The 13397-nt window shown below is 35.5% G+C and overlaps 1 protein-coding gene across 1 annotated transcript in view; it reads right to left on the bottom strand.

Moving 5' to 3' along the window:
- The window catches only part of LOC144436210 (uncharacterized), a 104606-nt gene that overhangs the window by 82151 nt on the left and 9058 nt on the right, over window positions 1–13397 (bottom strand). Inside the window, exon 2 of the mRNA XM_078124935.1 lies at window positions 211–315. The gene's annotated coding sequence lies outside the window, so the exon portion shown is untranslated. The remainder of the gene's footprint in view (window positions 1–210; window positions 316–13397) is intronic.

The raw sequence follows: 13397 nt of genomic DNA, 5'->3' as shown, positions 1-13397 counted from the left end.
GGTTCAAATTTTACCCAAGGTCTCTAGCCATCCATAAACAAATGGCAGCAGTGAGGCTTGAACCAGCAACTTGTAGATGACTTAGCCAGTCACTGTAATCATTCAACCATCACGACTCCAACATATCAATAATATGCAAATTAGCATATTTACATACTTGTGTGAATTATCATGATAGGTAAACTACTGAAAATGAGAACGCAGCCTTACCTGGAAATACTTACTGGTATTGGTATTGGTATTGAAGATCTGACAGCAGAACTGCTTTACACAGGGTCACCAACAAAAGTTATTATGCTGTGTTATTCACACAATCTGTTAAATCAAAGATAAAAAGTTTGGATTAATGACCATCTCTGTATTCAGAATGGAAGTAGTTTAGATGTCAATGTGGTATCGAATCATCTCAAGAGAGATCTTACGATTCAATGAAGGATAGACACAAGACTAGAATGTAGGTGAAGCATATGGAATATACACACCGGTTCCAAATTTTGCATGTTTGTGCAAGACTCAGTAGAAGTTGCCAATTCACAAATCAGACCTCCCTAAGGTAAGGAGCACTTGAGGCAGAATGCCTAAAGCCTAAAGTATGTAAACAGGATTTCTGGTAGGCAGATACACATGTATGAACATCCAGTGATTAAAATTACAAGATGTCTATTGGTTATATTATTTGACAGGTATTCATATACAGGTACAAATAAATGTGCTAAATGACGTCAATGAAACTGTCCAATGACATACCTACAGATACCGTTCAAATCAACATGCTTGCATGGAATGAAACTATTTGGACCCCCTCATTTAACAACAGTGGTAGTTACTACTACTTGGACCACTTTTTCACTAATCTCTCCTCGTGACGCACACATAGCTGTTTGCAAAATGACATCAATGTGATAATAATTGAGTGCAAAAGAGTTGTAGCCAATCAGTAACTGGGGAAACTAACAAGACTCTCTGCTAGTATGACCAGTCAGACCCTCCAAATTCTTCAAATTCACCACCAAGATTTGATAAGAGAAAAGGTCACACAGTCACCTGAGTTCAGCGTGTATCATCTATCATGGACCTAACACTTAGAGGTTTTAAATAAAAAACTGTAATTCATTCTATCAACACACAATCTGGAAACATGTTTAGTTTGGAGTCTGCATTCAGGCGTCCTTCCTCACCCTCAAATACGTGTCCCATAAACACTAGACAAAGTAATCATTTTGACACATGGTGCACAAAATACTGAGATATGCATCAAAAACAAACACGATCAGACTTTATGATTGAAAATTCAACACAAAACTCCACTACAGGAGTGACTTTGATGAACAAATATTTTGACCATTAACTTCAAATTAGGCGACATACTGACTGGTACTCCAGCCAAGTACTCCAGTACATATGTGTACTCCTATTCATTTTTACCTTCATTGGAATACATGCAGGTCTTACATGTACAAATGCCACAGAACAACATGCCATACTTGCAAACATAACTGACTCCTTTCAAATATTTGACTTGTCACAAACTTCAGGAAGCTCAAAGCCAGCGCACTGATAAGAAACATTTATATGTGTAAGTTTGCAGGTACATATATACATGAGATATGTTATAGCCACTGATATGCTGTCTGATTGAACAGGTGTGCTTTGTAGAGTTAAAGATTTTGAGAGTTGACCTTGAGCTATACACCCCCCCCCCCCCCCCCCATACCAGTACACTTCACTAAACAATTGTGTTCTAGTGTGGTAGGAAAGAATGTCCCAATCCCCCGTCAGAGGGGTGAGGGTGGGGAGACACCATAACCTACATGTAGGACTTAAACATACACTAAGAAATAGTTGACGACGGAACACTTGGTTCATGGTATTAGTGTCCACTAGATCCAGGGGGCACGAAAAACTGTTACACTAACTTAATACATACTAATCTACTCTTTGCTTTCGCTATCACCGGCTCTTTTTGTCTCTCAAGACAAAGAAATAAAAGACCAATATAGAGGTACTGATAAAAGATTAGCCAACTGATTTCTGGCCTTTTTAATGCAAAAGATAAACTTAAGAATCTAAGTTTGTATCCGTTCTGATGAGATTGTTAATATAGGTCACAAAAATAGAAACTTTGATCAAAAGCTACGTGTACATAATTACACGTATTATATGTCAGGCTAACATTTTCAAAACGACAGTGTCATGAGAATGATTGTTTTGGGAATCTGGGTTCATATATTAGTCTAGTGCTATCTGTGCATCGATCTCAAGATCTCTGTTTACAGTTACGATTTGATATCACGTGCAGCTTTATGATTTAAACTATATTAAATAAACACAAAATATTACTTCCCAGACACAAAGTCAGAAGCTTATCCACAATAATCCTTAAGTTTTCTCTGTCATCTTACCAGCACTGTCTGAGGTATATGCATATGAACTTTTGTAAACAAAACTGTCCAAAATTATGTTCCACAACAACCCTGTGCTGTCTAAGAAACCAGACTTAGATTTGACTCTTTCCTTTGTGCAGGGAAATCATACAAATTCAGAACCAATGCCTGAGGAGTGACTTAAACAACCCATCTTTGTAGTCAAAGTGAAAAGTAATGAAACAGAAACTTTCAGAACAGTGCAACTTTTGAAATACTAACACAATACGAAATACAACAATACGTAAACAGACTTGATGACAATAGCTATTGATAATAAGTACATCTATAGAGTAACCCCTCCCTTCATTATCCTCTCCATCATCATCGATTAACTTGTCACCTCACTCTTTATGTGTGTATAAATGTACATACATATGTACACCATCCATCTTCTTATCTATAAGTTCCATCAATCCTACCACCACAATTCATCAAACATACATGAAGCTATTGTAGACTTTTTCTTTGCCCAATAAATATGTTTTGACCAGGGACTTGACTATCTGGGTTGACAATGTTGTCCACCAGAACCTAGGCAGGCCAGTATGTGGAACCAGAGCCTGCTTAGTTAGATAGGCAGTCTCTGGGCTAATATGTTTTATGTTCAAGCTATATGAATGCCTTATTAATACTTTCATCTTTCAGTTTCTACCCAAATACACACAGTACTTAAAATTTACACTTCTGAAGTAGCAATATTTTGACTTGGGTCCCTGACAAATCTTGGCTGGAGACAAATAAATCTAGCCACTACATGTAAATTTTTTTGAACATACCTTTATCTAGACTAGGAACCGAGTTCTCTGAGAGAGCCTGTTGGAGTATGGAATGCATGTAAACTATCTTTCACTCTGTACCCATCTTTAAATGAAAAGACACAAAATGTAATTTCTAGTTCACAATTTGACCAGCGGTAATATGAAAACTATGACAACAATACTATTTCTCTGTGTTTCTTATTTTCTGTTAGTGCCAGTATGATTATTTGTTAACCCATAGACTTCGATCAGGCTCCACATACTTGTTCTAGTGAACGTCATTTTCAAAGCAGATAGTCTATGTGACTGAAACTTCCGGCAATATGGACAGGTTTTCCTATAGTCATTAGTATTCTAACCACATGTACTACTGCCACACAGTGTGAACTTCTCTCATCAGCTGGCATTTCCATTTCTGAGTGTGTGCCCCAAGTCACAATCTGGTCTTGTTTACCACTCCATTACATATTGACATGAAGCTAACATAAACACCTGAAAGTGCAGGTTTGTAAAGGGATACCCGATAGACAAATAGTGGTATTACTAAGTTACCTGACCACTGCCAAGAATTCCTGCACAACTCACAATATATAAAATTTCAATTTGTGTATGAAACCATGGTACATTTCATCATGCTCTGACCACAATCCTGGTCATTGGAGATTTTGAAGAGTTTCAACTGATTGGTTGATGCATTTCAAATTCTGCACATTTGCAGAGCATGGCTGTTAACCAATCAGAATGGACAAGTTTGTTGAATAAACGGAGATCTGTTCGACTACAGAGAATGCACACTTCGTAGGGAGACAGAAAGGACTACAGTATACATTGCTGTACAGTTTGCTGAATCAAAAGGTAACAGTTCTATTTACAGTATGACTTTATGACAACATCATACATATGTACAACATATGTATCCCGAATTATTTGTGTAGTTTGCAACATGTCTGTTCAGGGGAACTTATTATACAATTGCAAACTCATATGTTCAAACTAATAAATGAAAACAATAAACAATATTACATATGTATTGTAAAGTGAACAAATCACATGGGTATTTTTGTAAATTTGGAATGATGATGACAAAAACATGTACACACATCAAAGTGGGTAGTTTATATCAGGTATGAAATTTAGTAATCTAGTGCTATCGGTGGCATCGAATCTCGAGATCTCTGTGTTTTGGGATGAAGAGATGATGTGAAACCAAGGGCAGCATCTACACTGCAAATTTAGGAACACTTCCTCATGGCAAATTACCATTCAACATGAAGATGACAAATTTTTTAAAATACATTTTTAACATATCCATCACATGTGTTTAGGAAATGGCAAATATGTACATTTATAGTTATAGCCTTATTCATTCAAACACATGTTGAAAAACAGATGTACAATATGTGAGTTTACATTGATTACATGTACATACTAAGGACTCTGTTGACTTGGCATATGTACCATTCATGATTAAATTACATATCCAGCTTACCTGATGCCTTTATAAGGATGCGAATAATAATACTTAGGAAAAATATCATCAATGTTGTCCTTAAAAAACTAACATTTCTGGTACAGCTAGATAAAACTAATTTTCTTGTTTGGTACAGTTAGATAAAACTACCATTTCTGGTACAGCTGCATGTAGATTATGCCTTGCAGTTCACGTGTAAATCGTAACAATACTGTATAAGAACTAGACTGTCAGTGAAGTGCAGTAGCCAAAAGACCTGTCTTACAACATAGGCAAATATCTTACTATCAGAACTGGATGATCACAGGTTAATGAGTAAACAAGATTTACCATGTTCCTATCTACTGTTGAAAGAAGTTTACCTAACATGGTCATTCAGAACCCATTTATTTCATTATTTGTTTATCAATTTGATGTTTTTTTGTTTGTCTGCAATGAAAACCTTATAACAGTCACATATTTCAAATTGCAGTGCTTGTCTCAGGAGGTCACAACTACAAATCTAATAATGTTGACAAGTCCTCACATCCTGTTGTGGTTTTCAAGTATGTGCCTTGATTGCTAGTGTAGTACAGTGTAGTAGCCTTGAATGTATAACAAACACTAGTACTGAGGTAATGAACAGACACAGCTTGATACCACCTGTTGATCATATGGCCTCTACATACTGGTGTATTATGTTTTTACTGAAACCATCAATAATATTCATGAGAAGTATAAATGAAGGGTTCATGAGAAGTATAAATGTACAATTGTTCCACTTGTAGCAAGTCAACTACTTTCAACACATTTCATGACATGGTATTTTTCTAAATGCTTAGATTGTTGGGTTCCACTTGCATACCTGTAGCTTTTCACTAACATAGATACATACGATTCAAAGTATTTTGATATTATTTTCATTTTGGTGGATCATGGCATCTCTATTTTGTGTGTTATTGTTTCAACATCTGATTTTCATGCCAAATCCACAATATTTTCTTTGTATTTTCTTTTTCAGGAGGAAAAAAATAGCTTGTGGGTGTGACTGGGGTGACATCATTTTTGGAATAACAGTACAGTACTACTACTAGTACTTAGTACAGCACTGTAAACCTGGCAATTTTTACTAAAGATTTACTTTTGCTTATTTCACTGGAAAACTAAAACGCAAAAATAAAAGGTGACTAAAATGCCTTCTTGTGCATAAACACAATGTACTAGTCTGGTTATTACTATTAGTGAAAGTTAGTCTTCAATAACAAGCTGAAAACTGAAAAAATCACAAAATTTTCTAATAGCAAAAATATCTTGGTTTACAGTATGTTGATGTGGCCCAATGGCAAAACAATTTCTGAATAGGTTAGCACTGTCAATATCATAATACATGCAACTGTGACAAACAGCCACTGATAGTGACATACATGTATCTACAATTATACAGAGCACAAGTTAAGAATATACATGTTCATGTATACTTTTACTACAAGACACTATTGTCAGTGCTTCTTGTATAAGTTCTGAACTCTGAGCATAAATAATTTACCCAATATATTTCGGCTAAATCACTGTCTTCTTTAGCTGTTATTGTACTTGACAACTGTCTTGTATATATCAGTTCTGAACTCAAAGCATAAATAATTCACCTAGTATATTTCGGCTAAATCACTGTCTTCTTCAGCTATTACTACTACTAGTATATACATGTATGATTCAAAGACGTTGACTTGACTATTGTCAGTGTTTCTTGTATTAGTCTCAACTCAGGGCATAAATAATTTAGTACTACAACAAGTACATTTCGGCGAAATCACTGCCTTCTTAAGCTGTTATTGTATACTGTTCAATGATGTAGATTTGACTATTGTCAGTGTTCCTTGTTCTGCATGGGTTCAGAGGAAAAGTTACAATTGACGATAAATCTGCTAAACTCCACAATGTTGCCTAAATTTATTCATACCTTTGGCAAAAACATGACTGAAAGCCCTTTGAAAAATTCTTCATGAAAAGCCATGGGACAGTCTAACCCACATTAACCTAGATTCTGTGCTTGTTGTTAATTTATCCATACCTTACATTGTGTGTAATACTAATATCCCAAATCAACAAGCATATAGAATCTATGCAAAACCTACATGTACACATTGAACACATTTTTGTGGCAGAATTTTCATTTAAATATCATGCTTCAAAATAAAAATAAAACTTTTTATAAAGAAAGATGTTGCAATTCAAATGTTCTAATTATAATAAAAAAATTGATCTTATACCTTGGCCTACATTTTTCAGCTGGTCTACGTCAAGGCCTTGCATACCAAACTGTCCCTGAATCTGATCTGATAACCTGTACACACATACATGTAAACGCCCACAAATGTCCAACAATGACAACACAACAGTGACACTGAACATTCCTATCAGAAGTCAGTATTATAGTTCAACAAAGATAATCGGACCACGTCTGGATGCACAAACTATATCAGTACGATATTAGGTGCATACCGTTTCACAGGTGGAGTGGACCTTTTTACTCAATTCACAGTGCCGACAGCTGTAGTAATGCTTTATCAGACTATGAAATCACCAAAGCATTAGTGATGCTCCGTGCCTGAATGAAAAGATACGGTCTGGTAATTTCACTGGACTGAAACACTTTTCTATGCTTCGTCAAAAGTAGACACTTTTACAACTTGGGGAAATTAACAGTACTACTTACTCAAAGAAAAACTAACAAACTTGGAACAAATGACGTCAAGATGTATAAAAACCACTTTACTTTTAACTTTGATGACATCAAATCTATCAATGTAAATGCTCTTGTACCGGTATGTACTCACAAATGACTGACAGTCATCGAATGGTTGCAACTCTGAACAAAAGCCTGCTGTGCTTTTCTCAAAGTATACCTTGTCAGCCTTCAATCTGCACACACATTACTGTATTTGTAACTGCATTTTCATTTTACCTCACACTTAATGACTTCTGTTGAATAAATCCATGAATGAAACCAATAATCCATGCATTCTTCTGACTAGTAGTTCTCCAAAGACGGACACATCCAGGTACATGTACACACACACACTTGCAGGACCAAAAAAGTCATTGACTTTTAAGTAGCGAACTAATGGGGAAGATCAGATTTAGTCTCTGAACTATCAAATAGCATTAATGTTACCACTTAGAGGCTAAAAACACAGTTAACCTGTATTGCTCTCTTGGTCACAGACAAGCTCTTTCACTCTATCCTTGTCAGCCTATCCTTTCCATTAGCTTGCATGTTCTTTCAAATCCAACGTATAGCTTTCTCATTTGACAGATATCTGAACCTGTTCTTTGTTGTAGCAATCAAAGGAATTAACAATTAGACCTACTGGAGGGCAAACAGTGAAACTGTTAGAAGTTTGCTACAGTCTTAATTTTTCAACCCCCATGTACATACATTCTCATAACTCAATATTATTGCATCAGACTCCATCAGAGTTTTGGCATTTCTTCTTCAACAACAAAGAAAAGCAGTGCATTCACTACAATTTTACAACTTGCTCATAACTTACTTGTAAGTATACATTCACAAATCAGTTTTTTGCTGGGATAACGTCTCATCAAACGACCCGATGGGTTACGTCCTTGGATGGAACACTGTCGACAATCTGGCTGGTGTAAAGGGATACGCACAAGTACTTTATAAACATGTATATCTGTTAACCTGGATCTACAAACAATACCTAAGTTGGCATCTGTCCAAAAAACAATGAAACCACCCTAATTTTAAACTTTTTCTTTATCATTGTTTCCCATTCTTTTGATGTTGTGCAAAAGACAAATACACCGTCAAACCAGACATAATGATTCAATCAAGCAGCAACACTTGAAGATCAAAGAACTCTGATTCCTTTTCTTCTGGATGCAGTAGCATGGAAACAAGAGTTCAGTTTCTGCTAGTACCCACACAACACACTTCGTGACATGTAAGAAGATTGAATTTCACATTGTTTAGCTACAGTTAACTTAACTTCGACATTTTCATTTCTTTGTGAACTTTAACTTTTATTAAATTCAAACTGAAAATGGCTAACAATTTATGTAAACATTTAAGATTGTTTACTTTAGAAATCGGTAGAATGATACAATGTATATATCTAACCATCTGCATGACAACAAATGATATTGTTATGCAAATGATTTCTGTCGTTTTCATAAAATCATAACAGCACAACTATATATTATGTACTAGAATTAACAATCCAGTCCAGTTGGCATTGCTAGTGTTTGGTTTTGTTTTCCAATGTCTTCAACTGTGAACAAAGTCAGAACATGATACCATTGAAGGCATACACATCAACATCACTGTACCTGAACAGGTTTTATGTGAATATTTGCACTGAAGTAAATTTCACTTATGAACTCAGCTTGTGGCACTTTCCCCTTCTTTCCCACACTGCTGCAGATAAGTAAATGCAGGCACCTAATTCAGTCAACAGATGAGTTGTCACTTATGACAATACAGTCCAGAGAGTGACAGCAAGGAAGACAATAGGTACATTTGCAATCTAGAAACTGAGTAGTCCATAACCCACAAAACACATGTCCAGACACCACCCAACACATCATAAAGCTAAATCACTAAAGCAAGCAAGAAAACCACTTGAAATGATAGTTACAATATGTACATTTGTTGAATAGTTCACCCTGAAAGGACAGTTATATTTAAATAGTGTATTAATTGGTCAACCACAAAGCAGTACTTTCAAAAGCCTGGTAGTATGTATCTGTTTTCCTTTAATCTAAGATCACATAATTAAAAGATTCTGTGTTTATGTTTTTACTGTTGCTATTTGATGTACATAGAAATGTCCAGTCGTAACCTCACACAGCTACATACACTACTGAAGCTTGTCCTGATTGAAGAGTACACAATAGACTTTATTACATGTACCATGTCTTAAAGGGAAAGGACACAGTGTGAATGCACCATGCTTAATAAAACTGGATGTTAAACGAAATAAAATGCATCAATTTGGTTTCGTTCACTGTCAGTTATCAGTATGGAACTGGCAGTGATTCGGAAACTGGGGCGGAAGTGGCGGAAGTGACGTACTGGCCTTGCTTGGCAAATTCCATTATATGCATTGTACACTGTTTTTATTGTTATTGTTATAGCTGTAATTGTATTGTATAACAATACCAGCAGTCAACAATACGTTTAACTGGAAGTTCCCTAGCAAAGTCTATATGCCACATCCGCCTAAGTTTGGATCCATACCAACTCTATACTAATAAGAGAAAGTGAATGAAACCAATGCCTTTTATCTTGTTTATCATCCAAACTTTTACTAAACATTATTGTAGTGAATTTACATGCTATACCTTTCCCTTTAATGTGCACATGCAATGAACATTTTGGATACTTGCAGGGCAGATCTAATAAAGCTAATAGTAATAGTGGGACAACATGCAAGGAAAAGTGGTGTCACACATCAAAATCATAGTTTTCACAAGATACTAGTAGCTTTCAAATATTGGCAATCTAATCTAACTACATGAAAATTATGACTCCAAATCATCTGTTTTTTGGGGCAAAGTCTGTATTCTGATATATAAATGTATAAAATCTATCTGATTTAAAATCTGATGCATAGGATCGATCAATTCTGCAATTTGATCTTATACATGTAATAGAAAAGGTGACATGTATGCAAAAATAAGGTAACAAAAAGGACCCACGACTATACTATCCAACTATAGTCAATACAATTATACACCGAACTATGATGTACATAGTTTATCATAGAAGGTGTAATACACTTTACTTTTATATAACTATAGTGAACGATCACTGACCTTTGTTTTATATCAAAAAGCAATGGATTCTTTCCATTTATGTTGCCGCATGGCAAGCATCTGAAAACAAAATGTCTACCTTTGTAAGAGTAAACACAACATCTACAAAGGATGACCCAACCTTAACATCTCCCCTCTCTATAATAAAAGAACATTATATGGACGTAAAGAAAGGACAGTGCATGCTCTGTTTTGATCCTTTTTTTATAGCTCTTTTATACCAAATTTTGTATGAAATAATCCTTGGCATCCCATGACTTTTGAAAAACTATTGTCATATCCATTCATTCCCAGGAGGGGGGCTAGCTATTTTAAGTTCTATATAGGAGCTCTTTGATAACTGTACACTGTACACATGTATAGTGTAGCGGCCGATTTGAGTTGAACCAAGCACACATGCATTGTACATTTTACTTCTCTATTAAACATCAGACTTATGCGATAATATAATCAGTTCAAAGGCTCATCTGGAGAGGGGTTAATTAAAGTACAGGTGAGAAAAACATCTGTCTGGCAAAGCTATAGAAAAGTTGGTCCTGAGTAAAAAAAATGATGCTATGTAATCCTTACACCCCATGTAGCTCCATTGATAGGATAGCACTAAAGCGAGAATGTGGGTTTCCAAAAAAGGGACTTTAAAGGCCCATAATTCTATCCAGGGTTCTTGCATTAGTGCTATTGTATGTGGGAAGCCATAAGGATTGATTAGGATCATCATTTTGTTCCGGACCAACTTTTGTACAGCTTTGCCAGACAACATAAATTTTAATCCTACTCTTGACATAGGCCTTTAAACAGTCCTTCCTTGCTTGACTTGCCAGGCAACTGGGATTTTGGACGATGTCTGGATCATAGATGTGTAAACAAGTTACAGTTCACTTTCAAAATAATCCCAAACGTCAAAATCAAGGTAAGCCAGAATGTGACCAGTTGTTTTGTTGAGTTGGCAGATAGGGTTGTAAACATATAAAATGTATTAGTTCGCCAACAGTTTGCTGTACGTAAATTGATGTAAGTCAGTCAGTGACATTACCGAGGTTATTCATCTGTGTACATGGTTTCCTAGGGTCATTTCACATAGTTACCAACAATGTACGTCTTCTATATAAGGAGCACAGATACCATAGGAAGTCTACATCAGGAGGAAAAATGTGGCATAAGCTCAATTAATTATTATTGCCCCTTAGAAATTAGGTTTTGAGAACATATGCAGGTCACAGATAACACCTACATGTATCTGTTAACACATCTATATCACATGCATGGTACATGTAGTAAATAAACCAAACTAGTATTTACAGAAAACAAGTTTTCTCTCTTTTCCTATTGTACAAATACAGATCTGCTAGATATCATTTGATTTATATAGGATCAAGGCAAACATGGTAGTAATGAGAATAAGATTAGGAATTAGAAATTTATTCATGGAATGATTGGCAAAGTAAAAATCTCTAGTATTTTGAATTAATTTCCAACCTGAGTTCAACATTATGGCAATTCTCACAGCAACTCATTTTGGCAGTGTAAAAAAGGGTAATGTGTATAACAGAAAAAACATCTTCTCCAAAGGTGTTAGGTCCTGACTATTTTTCTGACAAATGATAACTTATGGATGTATTTTAACCAAGTCTTTTGGGCAGTACTGTATAAATCGTCATGTATATTTTGTATGAATTACACCCATTGCTTACAACTACTACGTAGCAAAAGCAAGCGAGCAATTCAGTTATGATCACCATGACATGACAAGCAGGTACAAGTGTAGGCTTGGATTAAAACGATTAATTATCTTGATTGGCAAATGTCCAGATGGAATTTCTATGATGGAAACTAAATAGTTAATGGTACAAGTCAGTAGTAATAGGACAAGGTTTATTTCAAGGAGACAAGAGTATCATGGGGATTAACTATATAATTTTGTTGATCTAAGTAAGTATTGTCACTTGAAAAGATCCAACCTTGTATATCAAGCCTCAATAATCATCATCTGACTGGCCCCTTAAAACAGAAATTTTGTTGACCTACATTACATGTGTATATTTATCATGTCTAAAAATTCTTTTCTTTTTTAGGGATGCATTCTATTTCTTCATATAAACAAACTCAGTGTCTACAGACATGTTAGGAATATTTCTATGCAAGGGAGTTGATGACTAAATTCAAAATGGCATAAGGTTGACAACTAGTAAAGCAACTAAATCAAAACTCTTCTGCAAAGATAACAGGTAACTGAGTAGCACTGTCAAACATGAATAGCTCTTAGAGTATACAAACACTGTTAAAAACCGATCAACCTTTCGCCATCCATTGTTTCTTTTCTATCACTAAATGTATTACACTCATATTTACAAAGCCTCCTACTGGTAACATTAGCATTCATCTGTTCATAACCCTTTTTTTCATAGAGTTGTTCTCAGCTAATGGGTGCCAGTAACTGGACTCATGGGGGATACTGGTAAAGAGGAGCCAGCGAAATTGTTTATTCAGTGACAATGGTACTACATGTATTCATTGAATGGTAAAATTGATTGTGAGCTACTCATCTATTGCAAGAATGATCCACTACATGTACTACATAGAGGTTTTGAAATGCAATCTCAAAGTCTTGTACGTAAAGCTGACCACCATTCTTAAAGACCTACTGAGGACCTTTACACGTAAGAATAGCAGTCAACTTTACGTATAGCACTTCAGATCAGAATTACAATCTACAATGCAGGTATGAAAAACAATTGCATGGCAGAACTATAGAATCACGTTTAGTCCAGAACAAAACAAATGATCCTATGTAATCTTTATTAAGATAATATCAATGCAATAACCCGAGACTGAAACATAGCCCTTTAAGACATTCTACACGTAGATAATGTTCTATATACACTGCAAAGACCAGATGATTCTGCTGTACATACAACCTGAGTT

This window comes from Glandiceps talaboti, chromosome 6 (assembly GCF_964340395.1).
Source record: "Glandiceps talaboti chromosome 6, keGlaTala1.1, whole genome shotgun sequence".
In the NCBI taxonomy this organism is placed as follows: Eukaryota; Metazoa; Hemichordata; class Enteropneusta; family Spengelidae; genus Glandiceps; species Glandiceps talaboti.
Note: the sequence above shows the minus strand (reverse complement) of the source record. Positions and strands in the feature narration are given on the sequence as shown.